Source organism: Rhinatrema bivittatum, chromosome 3 (genome assembly GCF_901001135.1).
Source record: "Rhinatrema bivittatum chromosome 3, aRhiBiv1.1, whole genome shotgun sequence".
In the NCBI taxonomy this organism is placed as follows: Eukaryota; Metazoa; Chordata; class Amphibia; order Gymnophiona; family Rhinatrematidae; genus Rhinatrema; species Rhinatrema bivittatum.
In genome coordinates, this window is record NC_042617.1 from 150,127,541 (window position 1) to 150,147,066 (window position 19,526).

A 19,526-nucleotide genomic window follows, 5' to 3' on the forward strand; every position below is an offset into this window, starting at 1 on the left:
GTCAGAAGGCATGATACAATAATTCAGTTTATGAGAATATCCCAAGTTTTTTAGTTTTTTTAATAAAGATGATTTGAGCATGAAGATAACTGTACCTGTTCCATCTGAAAACATTATCCTTCTCCCATCCCAGGATCTTATCAGTCCTCCCTCCCTCCCCTTATCTGAGGATGTTGTCAGGGTGTTATTGCTGCCATTCCTAGGACGGGACTTCCTTCCATGCTTTCTTCATGAGATGTTCTCCTTCTTCCATCTCAGGATGATCTCTTTTTCCTACCTTTGTAATCTGAAAAATCTTGGGGTCTAGGGGCTAACTTCCACCAGAATTTGCCATGTCCTCATATCAACCAGGTGATCCAAGAAAAGAGAGGCTGCCTGGAAAAAGAGAGGCTGCCTGGAAAAAGGGGTCCTCTGACAGTTACTGCCACCATTCCCAGGTGGCAATACTGTTGTTGGGTTTTGCCTCTTCATATGATGCATCATGCCAAAATTAGTTAGATGTCCCTTTTGCTTGCCTCTGCTAATAGCCCTGGCACAGTAATTAAACTGAGCAAAATGCGGGTCCTTCAGCACTTTAAAGTGGCTCCAGATCGCAGATTTCTTTCATGATCCCTTCTCTATAGCCTTTGGTGTGGATGCCGGCACTGGAGTTGAAGTAATGGGTGCACCCTGAAAAGCAATGCCAGGGGCATCAGTCTCACTCTGTGCCTGTGCTGACTGCTCTTCCTCCTCCTCATCATCATCAGTTTCATCTCTCCCCTGCAGCACTGAGGTGGATGCTAAGAAAGAACTAACTAATCCTCCTAAATCTTCTCCAGCTATTACTTCTTCCATTTCTGATGATGAGAATCCCACAGAAGATGATTCTTCATCGGAATCAGAAGTGCCTGCGCTACATTTTCAACACTAAGTTGAGTCTGCTGTCGCAGTGCTGCTTTTGGGTCTTGCCCTTTTGTCTTGCATGACTCAGCCTCCTCTTCCCTCACCTACAAAACTACAGGGCCAGAAACAGATGGTGGCAGTGCATCATCTTTACATTTCAGTTTTTTCTGGATGGAACTGCCTGCCCTTCCAGAGATTTTAGATTGGAACAGCTCCCTTTTTAACTTTAATGGGATACTGGCACTGCCTTTTGAAGTGCATCCTCTGCCAGTGCCAATCACTCGACAATGTCTACCTTTCCCTGACATCATGGATTTAATGTCACTGCCTACTAGGGATGTGTTTTGTTTTTGCATGTCGGCTCAGGCTTCGGGTCGGTATTTTTTTTGTTCGGCGTTTTTCTTCAAAAACGAAAAACCCACCCCAACCCTTACAGTTTAGTTTATTACAACCCCCAACCCTCTGGACCCCCCAAACTTGCCTAAAATCCGTGGTAGTCCAGCGGGGGTCCCAGGAGCGATATCCCGTGCTTGGGCGGTCGGCTGCCAGGAAACAAAATGGTGCCGGTGACCCTTTGCCCTTACCATGTGACAGGGGCTACCGGTGCTATTGGTCAGCCCCTGTCACATGGAAGGAACAATGGATGGCCGGCACCATCTTGTGCTCCTACCATGTGAGAGGATGGAGACGCCGAGGCAGCCAGCTGTCCTTCAGACCTGGAGGGAGTCACCACAGAGGTAAAGAGGGCGGAGTGGGGGCGTCGAGCAGTGACAGGCGCAACAGTACCCCCCTTCAAAGGGCGATCTCCTCTTCGGGTACCAGGCTTAGGTTTGGAAGGATGTGTGAGGTGGAACTGATGAAGCATCTCTTTGTCCAAGATATTGGTTTGAGGCTCCCAAGAGATTAAATCGAGGCTGACGCCTTCCCAAATCAGAAGGTATTCAAAAGACTTGCCTCTGATATGAACATCCAGAATTTCTTTGATCTAATTTCTAATTCGTCTTCTGCATTGATGACAGGTGGATCTTGAGATTTGGAAGAATCTTGCAGAGTGTTATTAATGATATCAGCAGCAATGGATTGAGCTGCTGTGGACGTCACTGAAGGTTTCAATGGAAGTGGAGATGTTAGGTTATGTCCAAGATCCACTTCTAAAGATGACTCTCCAGTAGATTCTGCTGGATGAGAAATGACGTAAAATTCAGCAGCAACAAGTAGCTGCTATGGACGTCACTGAGGCTTCAGCGGAAGTGGCAATGTTGGGGTACATCCTGAAGAAAGGCGGTAGTGGCCAGAGATTCGGGGTACGCCGCATAGAGTCCTCAGTGTAGTCAGAATTGAAGGTGTCAGAAGGTACTCAGAGTAGATGGTTCCTGGAGCAAGGTAAGATCTGAGAAGCAGATCCAGCAGCATATAGGCAGGAAGGCAGGAAGGCCCTCTGAGGACTGGATAGCCGAGAATGCAGGGAAACCCCTGAGGAGCGGGTACTCAGAGTGTCCAATAGCCAAGGCTGTGACAGGAACAGGAAGTCCATGAAGTGCAGAGTACAGCAAGACGGAACTCCTTGCTTTCTCGATGATGGAAAGGGCAGGTTCGCTTAAATACACTGATGTGTAGACGTCATCGGGTGGGGACGCCACCGAGGTTCCTACCATGACATATTCAAATAAGGCCGCACGTGCCTAGGTAACTCCGGGTCCAAGATGGTGACTGGCAGTGCCCATGCTATCCCAGGGATGCCGGAGAGGTCAGCGTGTACAGGCAGAGGCCGCCATTCTTCCCAGACTAGATGGAGTGGGGAAAAAAGAGGTGAGCATGAGAGGTCGCAATCGTCTGCGACCAACAGGTATAAACAGGAGCATTTTGCATGGGTATACACATACAACTTCTCACCATCATATATGTGCCACTCAGTGCAAAAGATTGGATAACTCCCAACTTTCTGCTGGACGTCTGTCTGCATCTTAAATTTATTGAGTTGTTATATTTTTAAAAGCTTATTAGGAATAGTTCTATCTCTCAATTTAATGTTTTTAAATCTGATTAGGGTTTTTAAAATAATTTATTTGGTGCCTTTAAATCTAAGGTTTTTAAATTGATAACTATGTGACTCATGTTTGTGAATGACCAACAAGACGACTAAAATTAGACACTAAAATCAGGTTTAATTGTATGTTATCCTAAATGTTATGATTTCAAGCCAAGGAGGCCTTAGGCCAGGCCCTCCTACCTACTGATGCTGGGCCCCGAGCTCTATCCCTCCTGCTCTCGCTGAGGTGGGCAGCCCTCTTCGCGCCCGTGCTGCACCTCCTGGTTCCTCCGGCACGGCAAGGGATTCCCCTCCGCCAACCCACATCTCCTCTCCTCTGCTGGTGGCTGGTGGCTGATGCTGCGTGGCCCATACCGCCACTGTTGCCTTGCTTGGCGTCCTGCTCCTAGGCGTATGCATGCGCCTCATGCCAAGATATAAAGTGGCCGCGGTGGGAAAAGTTCCCGCAGCCCCTACTGATGACGTCAATGACCCAGGGTTTTTAAGGCAAGCTCTGCCAGTCAGAGCTTGCCTTAGCAACAGGTCATCTCCCTTGACCTTAGCATTGTTCCTGAGTTGCCACGTTCCTGCTTGTTCCTGATCCTGAGTTCCAGTCTTTGTTCCTGATCCTGATTTCCAGTCTTTGTCCTTGCTTGTTCCTGATCCTGAGTTCTAGCATTCATTTCTGCTTGTTCCTGATCCTGAGTTCCAGTATCCGTTCCTGCCTTTCCTTGGTTCCTTTCTCCCTGCTTTTTGGACTGACTTTGGCTTTGACCCCTGGAGCGGAACCAACTACGAGTTTGCCACCTACCTCTGACCCCTGGACTGGACCTGATGTCTCTTGTGGCCTGCTGTGGCTCCTGGACTGGATCCTTGCAGTTCCTTGTCTCGCTCCACGCTTGGCCATCCCCAGGATCATTCACGCAGAAGCCCACCTAAAACTAGCCGACCCCGGCACACAAGGGCTTAACTGTGAGGAACGAGGGCTGCTATTAGCGAAGTTCCTGCTTTCCTCTGCTTCCTGCCGGCCTCGCCTCCTTATGGTGGGGACCAGTGGGGGTCGACCTTCACAGATAGTGCCAACCCCACCTTGGGCCAAGGTGGGGTTGGCATTATCTGTGAAGGTCCCCCTCTGTGAAGGTCCCCCTCTGCAACACTAAATAATTGACTTTTATTTAAAAAATGTTCTGCCTAACTGATTGGGGAGAGGGGGTGGGGGATAAATCTATATAACAAAAAAAATGTGATTGCGATGAGGGGAAGGGGTTGGGAGGGAATCAAACTAGTGACTAGTTACCCAGGAACCAGTGTTCTCACCTTTTCAGATCAAATAAGTGACCTTTCCAAACACAAATTCTAACAAATGAATACTAACAATTACTAATTCAGAAAATTAATCCAAAGTCTATTTTCCTTAAACACACAGAATTCTTAACTCTTGCAAACAAGTATTAAGTTTTACTAGCTCACAAAATTCATCCATATGTTATCCCTTAATAAGAACATAAGAACATGCCATACTGGGTCAGACCAAGGGTCCATCAAGCCCAGCATCCTGTTTCCAACAGTGGCCAATCCAGGCCATAAGAACCTGGCAAGTACCCAAAAACTAAGACTATTCCATGTTACCGTTGCTAGTAATAGCAGTGGCTATTTTCTAAGTCAACTCAATTAATATTAGGTAATGGACTTCTCCTCCAAGGACTTATCCAATCCTTTTTTAAACACAGCTATACTAACTGCACTAACCACATCCTCTGGCAACAAATTCCAGAGTTTAATTGTGCGTTGAGTAAAAAAGAGCTTTCTCCGATTAGTTTTAAATGTGCCACATGCTAACTTCATGGAGTTCCCCCTAGTCTTTCTATTATCAGAAAGAGTAAATAACCGATTCAAATCTACCCGTTCTAGACTTCTCATGATTTTAAACACCTCTATCCCCCCCTCAGCCGTCTCTTCTCCAAGCTGAAAAGTCCTAACCTCTTTAGTCTTTCCTCATAGGGGAGCTGTTCCATTCCACTTATCATTTTGGTCGCCCTTCTCTGTACCTTCTCCATCGCAATAGCTTTTTTGAGATGTGGCGACCAGAATTGTACACAGAATTCAAGGTGCGGCCTCACCATGGAGCGATAGAGAGGCATTATTACATTTTCCATTTTATTCACCATTCCCTTTCTAATAATTCCCAACACTCTGCTTGCTTTTTTGACCGCCGCAGCACACTGAACCAACAATTTCAATGTGTTATCCACTATGACGCCTAGATCTAATTCTTGGTTTGTAGCTCCTAATATGGAACCTAAATTGTGTAACTATAGCATGAGTTATTTTTCCCTATATGCATCACCTTGCACTTATCCACATTAAATTTCATCTGCCATTTTGATGCCCAATTTTCCAGTCTGACAAGGTCTTCCTGCAATTTATCATAATCTGCTTGTGATTTAACCACTCTGAACAATTTTGTATCATCTGCAAATTTGATTACCTCACTTGTCGTATTTCTTTCCAGATCATTTATAAATATATTGAAAAGTAAGGGTCCCAAAACAGATCCCTGAGGCACTCCACTGCCCACTCCTTCCACTGAGAAAATTGTCCATTTTATCCTAGTCTCTGTTTCCTGTCTTTCAGCCAGTTTGTAATCCTCCAGAGGACATTGCCACTTATCCCATGACTTTTTATTTTTCCTAGAAGCCTCACATGAGGAACGTTGTCAAATGCCTTCTGAAAATCCAAATACACTACATCTACAGGTCCACCCTTATCCATATGTTTATTAAATCCTTCAAAAAAGTGAAGCAGATTTGTGAGGCAAGACTTGCCTTGGGTAAAGCCATGCTGACTTTGTTCCATTAAACCATGTCTTTCTATATGTTCTGTGATTTTGATGTTTAGAACACTTTCCACTATTTTTCCTTGCACTAAAGTCAGGCTAACCGGTCTGTAGTTTCCTGGATCACCACTGGAGCCCTTTTTAAATATTGGGGTTACATTTGCTATCCTCCAGTCTTCAGGTGTAATGGATGATTTTAATAATAGGTTTCAAATTTTTACTAATAGGTCTGAAATTTCATTTTTTAGTTCCTTCAGAACTCTGGGGTGTATACCATCTGGTCCAGGTGATTTACTACTCTTCAGTTTGTCAATCAGGTCTACCACATCTTCTAGGTTCTAGGTTCACTGTGATTTGATTCAGTCCATCTGAATCATTACCCAGGAAAACCTTCTCCAGTACGGGTACCTCCCCAACATCCTCTTCAGTAAACACCGAAGCAAAGAAATCATTTAATCTTTCCGCAATGGCCTTATCTTCTCTAAGTGCCCCTTTAACCCCTCGATCATCTAACGGTCCAACTGACTCCCTCACAGGCTTTCTGCTTCGGATATATTTAAAAACGTTTTTACTGTGAGTTTTTGCCTCTATGGCCAACTTCTTTTCAAATTCTCTCTTAGCCTGCCTTATCAATGTCTTACATTAACTTGCCAACGTTTATGCATTATCCTATTTTCTTCTGTAGCATCCTTCTTCCAATTTTTGAATGAAGATCTTTTGGCTAAAATAGCTTCTATCTCCTCCCCTTTTAACCATGCCGGTACTCGTTTTGCCTTCTTTCCATCTTTCTTAATGTGTGGAATACATCTGGACTGTGCTTCTGGAATGGTATTTTTTAACAATGACCACGCCTCTTGCACACTTTTTACATTTGTAGCTGCTCCTTTCAGTTTTTTTCTAACAATTTTTCTCATTTTATCAAAGTTTCCCTTTTGAAAGTTTAGCACAAAAGCCATGGATTTGCATACTGTTCCTCTTCCAGTCATTAATTCAAATTTGATCATATTATGATCACTATTGCCAAGCGGCCCCACCACCGTTACCTCTCTCACCACATCCTGTGCTCCACTGAGAATTAGATCTAAAATTGCTCCCTCTCTCGTCGGTTCCTGAACCAATTGCTCCATAAAGCTATTATTTATTCCATCCAGGAATGTTATCTCTCTACCATATCCCGATGATACATTTACCCAGTCAATATTGGGGTAATTGAAGTCTCCCATTATTACGCACTACCAATTTGGTTAGCTTCCCTAATTTCTCTTAGCATTTCACTGTCCGTCTCACCAAGTTGACCAGGTAGACGGTAGTATACTCCTATCACTCTAGTCTTCCCTGACACACAAGGGATTTCAACCCATAAAGATTCAATTTTGCATTTAGTCTCATGCAGGATGTTTATCCTGTTGGACTCTATGCCATCCCAGACATAAAGCACCACATCGCCTCCCGGGTGCTCCTCTCTGTCATTGCAATATAATTTGTACCCCGGTTTAGCAATGTCCCATTGGTTGTCCTCTTTCCACCATGTCTCTGAGATGCCAATTAAGTCTATGTCATCATTCACTGCTATACATTCTAATTCTCCCATCTTACTTCTTAGACTTCTGGCATTAGCATACAAACATTTCAAAGTTTGTTTTTTGTTTGTATTTTCATTCTGCTTTTTAATTGATAGGGATAAGTTAGAATTTTTTTAGCTCAGGTGAGTTTTTAGTTACAGGCACTTATTATTGGAACCTCACTGTCGGGATGCCCTAATTCTAATGCATCATTAGTATCCTTTGAAGATACTTCTTTCTGAACCATGCGCTGCTGAGCGACTGTCGGCTTTCCCCTTTGTTCTAGTTTAAAAGCTGCTCTATCTCCTTTTTAAAGGTTAGCGCCAGCAGTCTGGTTCCACCCTGGTTAAAATGGAGCCCATCCCTTCAGAAGAGACTTCCCCTTCCCCAAAAGTTTCCCCATTCCCTAACAAAACTGAATCCCTCTTCCTTGCACCATCGTCTCATCCACGCATTGAGAATCCGGAGCTCTGCCTGCCTCTGGTGACCTGCGTGCGGAACAGGGAGCATTTCAGAGAATGCTACCCTGGAAGTTCTGGATTTAAGTTTTCTACCTAAGAGCCTAAATTTGACTTCCAGAACCTCCCTCCCACATTTTCCTATGTTGTTGGTGCCCACATGTACCACGGCAGCCGGCTCCTCTCCAGCACTGTCTAAAATCCTATCTAGGTGACTCGTGAGGTCTGCCACCTTTGCACCAGGTAGGCATGTTACCAGGCGATCCTCACACCCACCAGCCACCCAGCTATCTACATTCCTAATAATTGAATCACCAACTATGACGGCTGACCTAACCCTTCCCTCCTGGGCAGTAGGCCTTGGGGAGATATCCTCAGTGTGAAAGGACAATGCATCACCTGGAGAGCATGTCCTTGCTACAGGATCCTTTCCTGCTGCACCCGGTTGATGCTCTCCAATCATGAGACCTTCTTCCTCCAAGGCAGCTCCAGGGCTGCCAGTCTGAAGTTGGGACTTGACTACTATGTCCCTGAAGGACTCATATTTATACCTCTCTGTCTGCCTCAGCTCCTCCAGGTCTGCCACTCTAGCCTCCAGAGATCGGAGCTCTTTGCATCGCATGCACATGTAAAACTTCTCACCGGCAGGTAAAAAATCATACATGTGACACTCAATGCAAAAGACTGGGAAGCCCCCCTCTTGCTGCTGGGCTGCTGCCTTCATCTCAGTTTTATTCAGTTCCTAGTTAAGTTTTAGGTTGCTGTGGAAGTAGGAATGTGTCTAATTAACATCCGTTAAATGTATTAGTGAATTCACTATATGTTGGGTAGTGGCCTACAAGGGACTGATCAAAATCTCAATAAAGTTTTTGTTGTTTGTTTGGTTTTTTTTTGTGAAAGTGGCACCTGCCTATATATTAAAGGATGAGCTAGAGGTGGGTGGGTTGAGAAATCCAAACTGTCTAACTTCAGTTAGTCAGCCAGAGTGACTCACTGCTCTCTTGATTATCAAATGTTGGTACCTAATCAAACCAAATCACACTACCTCAACATCTTTCCAAGGTGAGTAACTGAACTGAACTTTTCAACCTTTTTACTTAGGTATACACTGCTCCTAGCTTATTTCTAGCTTCTGGCTAATTTTTTTTTATTTTTTTAAATACAAACACTCAGTTCTGCTTACTAGTTGCCTTACAAACTGACCATTTAAAAATACAGTCTAACTTGTTTATTCGCTGCCTTACTGACTATTAAAAGCACAAACACACAAACACACTAAATAATATTCGCAAATAGTTAACTTTGCCCCAATACGTTTGAAAAAGACAATGTCCCAAGCAAAAACTTACTGATTCCTTTCAGCCACCAGCAAGGTGATCCTCTCCTCTCAGTGCTCCCACACAAGACTAATTTTATAAACTAACAATATACATAGAATTAATGCTATGGAAGGTTAAACTCTTCCTCTTTCCTGTTATTCTCCTTTACATGTAGGGTCCCAGCTTCAAATTTCCCCCTCATATTGAGACTGTTTTATCTGTCTTACTTGTCTGTTATGCCATACATTTTACTGATCGCTCACTGTTGTCCTGACTGTATTCATTTTCCTTGTTAGACTAAGCTGTTCCTTTATCTTATTAGCCTTCTATGTAACACATGTATTTTCTCTTTTCAGCTTTCGGTTGCATAGCCCGATCAGAGCCCTCAGAGCTCTAGACTGTTCCATTGTGTAAGGACACATGGAACAGAATATGCAGCACAGTTACATACAGTTAAATAATGATCATTCTAGAATGCCTGTCTCTTATATAGTCTTGGGCCTGATGATTCCTTCAACTCACAGTGAGCAATTATTTTTCTTTCACTAAAATCTCTTTTCTTCTATAACCATGACAGAGTTGCTCGAGGCATTTGTCATGTGGTGGAAAAGTCTGTTGATATCTGTACACCATGAGAATGAAATGGTTTTACTGACCTTAATGGGACAGAAACTGAAGTGGTTCCCTACAGTGAGGTGCACAAAACCCATCATCCAAGCTGGAATAAAAATCTTGAAAGAGAGGAAGGAAGAAATCAACAGCAGCAGCTGGCTAGTTGCCAATGGTGAATGAACCATTAATATAATGAGTGCCAGGGAAGAAGTATGAAAGAATTCAGGAACAAACTTACAAGTAGAAGAATGTCAATTTCTATTTCTAATCCTAGTTTTAGGTGTAAACCCCTCTTATACACCAAAGAAAATTGCATGAAAAGAATCTGTTTTGAAACAATTCCTGTACATACTTTGAGAGTATTGGCAGATGACGTTCAGTGCATGGAGACAAAACAAAAAATCTATAAAGCTATGAATAGTAATGTAATTTGCTTACAGCTAAATTTTAAATCCCCTGCACGTGGGGAAAACGGGGATTACATGCGTGGCTGGGCCCTGCGCGCGCTGTGCACATTTTAGTAGAGACCCAGCCGCACGTGTAACCCCTGTTATGCACACAAGAGCCAGGCCTCTATCAAACGGTGGTCCTGGGGGCAGGGAGGGGCAGAGCAGGGGGTGGGGTGGGGCGGAGCTGGAGGCCACCGGTACAGCTGGCGTTAGCTCAGAAATAAAGAAAAATATAAAAGGTAGTGCCTTCAAAGTGAAGGGGTCTGAACGCTTCAACCTGACAAAGGACTTCATGTACCAGAATTCCCTGCTTCATGACGGGTTTACTTACAGTCTGCAATACAGCTGTAATTAGGACATTGAGAAACTCTCTGTCAGCACATTGCACATTTTCATTTTTTTGGCTTCGCTGTTCTTATTCTCTGATAAGCTTTCACTGCTGTAACCTAGATTAGAACAATGGATGTATTATGTGATGGGCTGTATTACTGCAGACTCGCGAATTCCTTTCCAGAACTGCAAGTCCCAGCAGCCTCTCCTGCAGAACATGGGAGAAGTTTCACGAAAGTTCCAGGGTGTCTAGGGAGGGGGTCAGTAGCCCCTTCAGCCGGAATATGCTTGCTCAGCAATGCTTAGAACGCATGTGTAAAAGATAAGAACTGTAAAGTGCATAAGAGTCTGCTCCTGAAGGGGAGGGGCATGCAGTTGTACTGAGCCTTTGTCTTAGCTGCATCTTGCTGGCAATAAAAGGTCGGGGAGGAGAGGGGATGAGGGAGGGAGGGTAGGTAGGTGGGGAGGAAAGTTCCTTCCCAGTCCACTTCTTAATTGGAGTGGACTGGGAGGGAACTGGCAGAGCAGACTGGGAGGGAACTGGCAGAGGCCTGATCTAGTCGTCTTTTGTAAACTGGTGAAATGCACCCCCCGCGCGCACTGGCCCGGATTTTATAACATGCGCACGCCAGCACATGCATGTTTTGAAATCACGCGTCCATGTGTGCATGCTGGGTGGCGCACGCACATGGATGTGTGCGTGTATTTTTTTTTTTTAAATTCTACCCTTCAGTATTTACCCACATACATGACTTTTTTGTTGCTAGCCCAGTCCTGTGGAACCCATGGCCTATACTATAAGGAACACTGAATGTACAAAAACCTTTAAGAATCTGCAAAAGACTCACTTTTTAGAACAGACATTCCATGGCTGAGGGCACAAATTATTTATGCTTGCTGTGATATGTTTCTGTTCACTTTTGTTCTGTTTTTACATTTTATGTATCTTCATGCTATAAGCCACCTAGGACTTTGTATAGGTGGCATATAAATCTCTTTAAATAAATAAAATAAATAAATCTTCTCCAACACCAGACAGGACAAAGGACGCTGTTTTCAAGCGAAATTCTTCCAATCTGTTCTTATAGGAAAATTTGTGGAGAATAGATCTCAAGAGGTTAGCAGAGAAATAAATACTGCATGTGAATACTAGTATAGTCATCTCACAATCCAACAGTGATAAAAACAAAATCCATGCACCATTCATTTTATCTGTTGGAAGATTTATGACGTGTTGTTGCCTTTGGGTATTTTGCAAAAGGATTGATTTAAATAAAGCCAAAAAACTAGTCACCATGTGATAAACTGTGGTGGTGTTTCATGGTATTCTTACACAGATGTCTGCCACCTGCATGCCACCAAATGAGATTGAACTTTTTCATTTGCATTTTAAAGCAAGCAAGCAAAACGTCTCATATCATTTTTCAAAGATTTTAACTGCTGCTATTTTGTAGGCCAGGACTTTCCAAACCTGTCCTGGGCACTCTGCTGTGAATAGAGTTCTCAGGCTGTCCATAGTGAATATGCATGAGAAGTTTGCATATAATGGCTTATGTGAATTTATCTCATGCATATTCATATTTTTCAGGACAGGTTTCAGAAGTCCTGATGTAGACAGATTTTAAGTATGTGGTTCAAAGCACAACTCATGCCCCCGACAGTGGATGAGGAAGATGCAGCTCAAGACATTGCAAGGCTATTGTCTTACTGTTTTCAGTCATAGAGGATGAGTGAGGGGATTGTGTTGGGGGGTGGGCAGGGGAAGAAGGAGTGAACCAGGGTGATTGAAGGAATGAAATGGGGAAGAGAGAAAACCAGGGTGATTGAAAGGATCAGGAGAGAGTGAACCAGTAGGTGATGGGGAGAGAAGGAGGGAGTGAATCAGGATGAGGGAGATGGGAAAGGAGGAATTGATCCAGAGTGAGTGAGGGAATGGAAGGTGTGAGAGTGATCCAGGTGAGTGAGAGGAAGAGCGTTGGGAGAATAATCCAGGTTGAAAGAGGGGATGAGGTGAGAGAAATCTAGCATGAGTGAGGGGATGGACGATGGGAGAGCGATCCAGGGTAAGTGAGAGGATCTTGTAGGGCTAGAAATCGACTTAGTGATTGAGAGGATCAGGAAAGGGGGAGGGGAGAGGGAGAGAAAGGGAATGAACCAGGGAGAGGGGAAAGAGGGAGGTAGTAAACCAGGGTGAAAGGATTGGGAGAGTGAGGGTGAATCACAGTGAGTGAGGGGATTGGGGGAAGTGAAAAGGAAGAGTGAGGGGATGGGAGGAGGTAAGTGAGCAAATGAGGATGAGAGGTGGGAGGGAAGTGTACAAGAGAGATTGAGGGAATGTTGACAGAGTGAATGAGGGATAGTGAGGTGGTAGGTTAGGGTGATGGGATCATTTTGAAAGTGAGGGAGGAAAAATAAGAAAGAGAGTGAGGAGATTTGAATGTGTGTGGGGCATGAATGATGGGATTACCGTGGGTGCAAATGTATTAGAAGATTGGAATGGGTGTAGGATGTGAGTGAGAGGATTGGAGGGGGGTATTGGAGTGTGAGAATAACAAAGGGGCTTTGGAAGGGAGGAATTAGGGAAAGAGGGGTTTAAAAAAGATTGGATAAGTTCTTGGAGGAGAAGTCCATTACCTGCTATGAATTAAGTTGACTTAGAAAATAGCCTCTGCTATTACTAGCAACAGTAAAATGGGATAGACTTGGCTTTTGGGTATTTGCCAGGTTCTTGTGACTTGAATTGGCCACTGTTGGAAACAGGATGCTGGGCTTGATGGCTCTTGGTCTGACCCAGTATGACATGTTCTTAGGGGATAATGCTGTGATTGGGGGAAATGTGGCTTCCTTCTTTCTCCACTATATCCCAATCTTTCCTCCTCTACCACCCATATCCCTAGTCCTCCCTCTTTCTCTTCTTCATCCCAATCTTCCCTCCTTCTTTTCCACCCCATCCTCTAGTACTCCCTTTTTCCCCCATCTCTTCATTTCTGATCCTCTCCATTCCTTATCCCTCAAACCTCCCCTACTCTCCCTTCCTCTCCCCTCATTCCCTTTCCTTTTCCTTCCTGGATCCCCTATCCTCTCCTCGCTCTCCCTCTCTCCACCACACCTTTTCCCTTTACTCCTCCTGCCTAAGATCCTTTCTTTATTTCCCTTCTCTGAGATTCCCTCTCTTTCCCTTCCCAGATCCCACCCCCTCTTTCCTCCCCTTCCCCAATTACTAAGATCCTTTTTCCTTTAATAAAGAATGAAATAAGTAGCTGGATACAGAAATATCAGAAGACAACGTTTTTTTATAAATTAAAACATTACATTAGTTAAATTGCTAATCTATGCACATTTATTCAAATTTTCCATATGATTGCCACAGAATTTTTAAAAATCTGCCACTGAATTTTCTAATAATTGCTGTAGATGTTGTAAGCAGGACTGTGGACCCTTGGGCCGGCCTTGCGGAGAAGAGTTGGAAGAGAAGTTGGACTCCGCTGAAGAGAAGACCGGGTTGGCGGCTGGCTGACCGAGTACCGTGTAGAAGCTTCACCCTGGAAGTCCGTGGTACACCCGGGAGGAGCCCATTAGGACCTGGACCACTGGGACTTAGGCAACAGTATTGAAGAGGGAGTCTTAACCCTGGAAGTCCAAGATCCCCCAGAAGGAGCCCATGAGGACCTGGACCGCTGGTACTTAGGCGACAGTGGTGTGTAGTGATAAGAAGACGATCCAGAAGCAGCAGACAGAACCAGAAGAGGAGCTGAGGTCAAGAGCCAGAGAATCAGACAAGAGAATTTGAAACAGATACCGTGGACAAGATCAGGATCAGCAGAGCAGGATTCACAGGAGCTGGATTCACAGGAGCTGCAGTCACAGGATGGCAACAGTGCTCTGAAGAGGAACTTTGTTGCTAAGCAATTCAACGCAGGCAGACGCTGGCTTAAGTATCTTGCCGGCGTCTGACATCATCCTGGGGGCTGTCTTCTGCCTGCGGGTGCTGAACCGTTAACAGGTTCTCTCTCGCTCGTGCGCGCGCACACCCCCGGAGGGGTAGAGCTAACTTGGACCTCGGCGACGTCTCCCTCATGGAGACGCCGCTGCAGCGCGGCCCCCAGGCCCAACATATTCACGACTTGGCACGGCTTCCCGGGAGAGAAAAAGGTAAGGACCTAGTCACTAGCCTAGCGACCGGGACCGCATCAGTACCCCCTCCTTTATGCCCCCTCTTCAAGGGACCCGGTTTACCAGGATGATCCAAGTGGAATTGTTGCAAAAGGGTTTTGTCTAAGATGTTTCGAGCTGGTTCCCAGGTGTTGTACTCTGGACCGCAACCCTCCCATGCCAAGAGTATTCCCATGCCAAGAGTATTCCCAAGCCATCCAGTGCTCCTTCCATGTGACAGGGGCCGGCCAATGGCACAGATACCCTGTCACATGGTAAGGGCAAAGGGCTATCGGCGCCATTTTCATTAGTGGCAGCCGATGGCCCGAGAGCGGGAGATCGCTCCCGGGACCCCCACTGGACCACCAGGTACCTGTAAAAGGTTTTGTGTGGGGTGGGGGAAGCTAAGGGATTAGTTTTAAAAGGTCAGGGTGGGTTTTTTGTTTATTGGCTCGGGCGCATCCGATAAAAAAAACCCGATCGAGCTGGACGAAAAAAAAATCACGATGTGAATCAGAACCGAATCCAGTTCCGATTCACATCTCTAATGTACACTATCACCCCCATCATTCTACTATATTTAGAGTGGAATAATAAATTCTACGATGAGTGTGCTGAATATCAACCTCACTAGGACTAGAGGACATGTCAAGAAACTAATAACCAATAACTTTAAACAATTCATAGGAAGTATTTGTTCACTCAGTGCACAATCAGTTGCCAGGGGATTTGATCAAGGAGTGAAAAGATCAACTATTTGAGATCTGCAGGGATCTGCCAGGTACTTGTGGACTGGCCACTTTCAGAGATAGGATACTGGGCTTGATGGATCTTGGCCTGACCCAACATGGCACTTTTTATATTCTTGTGTTCTTATATGTAAAAATATAATACTTAATAAATACAAAGTATTAAAACATTATATAAAAATCCTACACACAAAAAGACCTTTTCAACCCCACCCCTTTCTCACTGAACATTTAATACATGGTCATTAAATACAAAATAACATACAATAAAAAAATATAATACCATATCAGTGCATATTAGGATCCAAAAATTGTAAACTGCATTGAAGTAAACCCTGACCTCTCACCCTTCACCTTTCCTCTAGACCCTCCCAACACAGCAAGAATTAAGCTCTGCCCCATTCCAAATACTGCACCCACCCAAGCTTCACTGAATCCAGCACCCTCTAGCCCCTTGGAATCCGTTCTCCCTCTCTGCCCCTTACCTAAAGAGAAACAATGTGTTTTCAGAGGTAGAAGGAATCCCAAGCATTTTTGGCCTGCAAGTGCCAAAATGCAAAATGGTACCAGCTGAGCTGCAGATCTTCTTTGTCTTGCATGTGAGGCGCAAAGGCAAGCTGCGGATCATCCCAGCATAAGTCTGAATTTTGGCACTGGTGGGTAGGAGCAGTGGGCACCGCTTCTGATTCTAAAGACCAGTGGGGTACTGAATTTGTTGAAATCTTGATAGGATGTGGGTAAGTTACATTTTTGCTATGTTGTGGGTGCTTGGAGAGGGAGCGGGTTTATGCTGGAGAGGAAGGCAGAAAGGACCAGAATTTTTTTCTTAATGTGCAAGATTTGCCATGGGATTTATGTCCCTTTGAATATAGCTGGACAGGACCAAGATCATATATTGCCATGGCCAGAAACACGTGATTTTTCCAGCTACAGCAGTGAAAATAAGAACTCCGCAGGATTTACTAAACTACAGACCTGCAGAGTTTTTACCTGTGATAAAATCAAACTTCTAGTGTTGTTTTACCACTGCTTAGTAAATAGGTCTCTAAGCTACTTAAGTATTATGCATCACAGCAGGCTGCTTTGAAGACATCTTTGACATTCAAGAGCAACCGTGTCCACAGCAGACAAAAGACCTGGGCATCCAGATACCAGGAAACTCACTTCAATATCCATCTTAGTTTAGCTTTTCAAGATATTAAAGATTTCTTGCTTATAAGGCATAGTTATTAGCAAAGGAAGCAGAAGAAAATCATGAAAGGATGGTACATTGTAAGAAGGATAGCATTTTCTAGTCTCTTACTAGAAAAAGGGATTCACAGGCCTGTGAAATATTTCTAGTCTGCTACATGTTCCATAATATGGCAAAAACCTGTGGCCTTCTTAGGGTGAAAGCCCACAGCCCATTGAGAAAGAGAAGGGACCCAAAATAGAAGCAAAACTGGAAAAGTTACAATGCCAGGCCTTTGATGAGGCTGTGTACCAAAGGAAGACAGAGACATTTTTAAGATGAGAAGTGTGACATCTGTTATAATCAAAGTCTCTTAGTATAAGGGGCAAAGTGTAGGGTAATACACCTTCACCTTAAAACTCTCTAGAGGAGTTAGACTGGTCCACCTTAAAAACAAATAGAAACCTGCTGACTTAACTGGGAGAACCATGACTCTTGCAGTTTAAAACAAACAGAGGAAACAGGAAGTAGAACAAGCTAAGTGGAGGGAGGGAGAGTGAGAGAGGGAGGGGAGAGAGAGAGAGGGAGGGAGAGAACCAGGCAGGGAGCTAAGAGGGAAGGCTTACCTGGACCCAGGAACAGAGATCCCTGTAGCCTTCTGTTAGGGCTTTTGAATCTATTAATGTACTTTACTGGGGTGACCGTTTGTTTCAGGAGAGAACTTGAAGCTTTTAGATGCCAATAATTAGCCTACTTAACAGGATCAGAAGCTGCTTATCCAGCTAAGTAGCAGTGGCTGAATATCCGGCTGTGATCAGCAGTCTCCACTTAGCCAGGTAAGTGCTAATCCGGTTAAGTAATTGGCCTGAGAAGTGGTGGGCTGGGATTTGGATGGATCAGGGAGGAGATATTTATCCAATTAACTTGGCCAGATAAATGCAGATATTTGGATTTATCCAGTTAAGTTAACCTGATAACTTAGAAAGTTAACCAGAGAAGACTTATCCGGCTAACTAGTGACTTTTATGGGATATTCAGCAGCTGAATATCCATTGTAAATTATCTATATGTCTTATCTGGCTAACTTACTTAACTGGATATGTCTGAATATCTACCCCCAAGTGTAAATACTGATATATGAAATAAAGCTGTTTTGACTTCAAGTAGCTAGCTCAGTTTGCAGATTGTGCAGGATCCAACTGATAATCTGTTACATATGATGATGGTGCTGGGATACTTGGAACAACCAGAGTGGATTCCAGACAGCTCAGATGGAGTGATTGAGAGGCCCGTGTTGTCTACTCTTTGGTAAGCGTATTTGGAGACAGGTGGACTACTGATGTTTAATAAAGATGGGTGCAACTCAGAAATGCAGTAATATGCCTTGTTGCTGGTAAGAGTACTTAAGAAGTAGTTAAGCTGGCCTATATATAAAAGGGAGAAGTGCAAGGCCTTGAGATATAGAATTTGTTTCTCCCTTTTACTGTTGCTAAAAGGGATTAAGAAAAAAAAGTTTTTCTTTGTTTGTCTTCCCTTACCGGAAGTGGTTTTCCAGGGCAAGGTACTAGGGATAATATGAGTGTGGCAAGTCCTATGCAAAGCAGACTGAACTTGGATTGTTTTCCCCTTCCTCCTAAGCTACTGGACTGGAAAGAAGACTAGAGAAGGCAGTGCTGCAGACTTTGAAGGAAGCTGGTGGAAGATGGGGCAGTTGGGCCAAAATCTGGGAGGCGGGACTGCACTGTGCAATCTACACTGGGGGTGCTAAGGAGAGCAGATTCCAGGGCACTGAGAAGGCCAATGGAAAGAGACACAAAAACGTTTTTGAAAGGGGACTATTATGATCATCTTAGGGAAATGGGCTGGGGGAATGGGCCCTTTCTTAAGATACTACTTACATTATTCTAAAGGTGTGCAAAATCTGGTTTTAAAAGTTTGACAAGGAATGCTGGTGAGGAATAAAATGTATGGGATGCCTAGTAAAGGGGAAGCGCCTGCACGCAAGGGATGTAAGGGCAGTGAGACCATACTTGCTGCAGGGGTAGCACTTGATGTTTTCACTCGCTGCAGGGGTAGTGTGCATAAAGGTACTTGTAGAGATGATATCTGGTATAAAAATAGATGATCGAAGTATTTTTTTTAAAGGATTTTCAGGTGATCCCAAAGGGAAACTAAAGGGGGTAAAGCAGGGGCACGCTCCCAAAGGGAGCCCGGAGCCCAGATCCTGAGGCTTTGGAGGAGGAGCCAGGACTACACCGCCAAGACTAAGTGTGACAGGACAAAGCCATGATGATAGTGAGCCTAGAGAATAACCACTGCTATTACTGGCATCATTAACATGGGATCTACTTAGCGTTTGGGTACTCGCCAGGTACTTGTAGCCTGGATTGGCCACTGTTGGAAACAGGATGCTGGGTTTGATAAACCCTTGGTCTGACCCAGTGTGGCAATTTCTTATGTTCTTATGTTCTTAAGTTAATGTAAATTTGTTATTTACTCTCTCAGATAATTGAAGGACCAGGGGGCACTTCATGAAGTTAGCAAGTAGCTCATTTAAAACAAATTGAAGAATCTTTTTTTTTCACTCAGCTCATAGGTAAGCTCTGGAATTCATTGCCAGAGGATATGGTTTCAGCAGTTAGTGTAACTGGGTTTAAAAAAGGTTTGGATAAGTTCCTAGAGGAAAAATTCATAAACTGCTATTACTGTAATTAATAAGCAATAGTAGCTTGTGATTTATCTAATGTTTGGGTACTTGCCAGGTGCTTGTGACTTGGATTGGCCACTGTTGAAAACAGGATACTGGGCTCAATGGACCCTTGGTCTGACCCAGTACGACATATCTTATGTTCTTATGTATGTTCTTATGTTAAGTCTGTTATTTTGCACAGGATGAGGCAGCAACAATGATGTTCGGGGAATACCATGTTGCAGAGCAGCTACTTTGGAGAGCAATGTCCACATGAGTAGGAGATAC

The 19,526-nt window shown here is 44.2% G+C and overlaps 1 long non-coding RNA gene across 1 annotated transcript in view; it reads right to left on the reverse strand.

Annotated features, from left to right (window-relative positions):
• LOC115088707 overlaps positions 1-17,243 on the reverse strand; it is an 80,571-nt gene extending 63,328 nt beyond the window's left edge. Inside the window, exon 1 of the long non-coding RNA XR_003855828.1 lies at positions 17,176-17,243. This is a non-coding gene — a long non-coding RNA (uncharacterized LOC115088707). The remainder of the gene's footprint in view (positions 1-17,175) is intronic.
• Between the last annotated feature and the right edge of the window lie 2,283 nt (positions 17,244-19,526).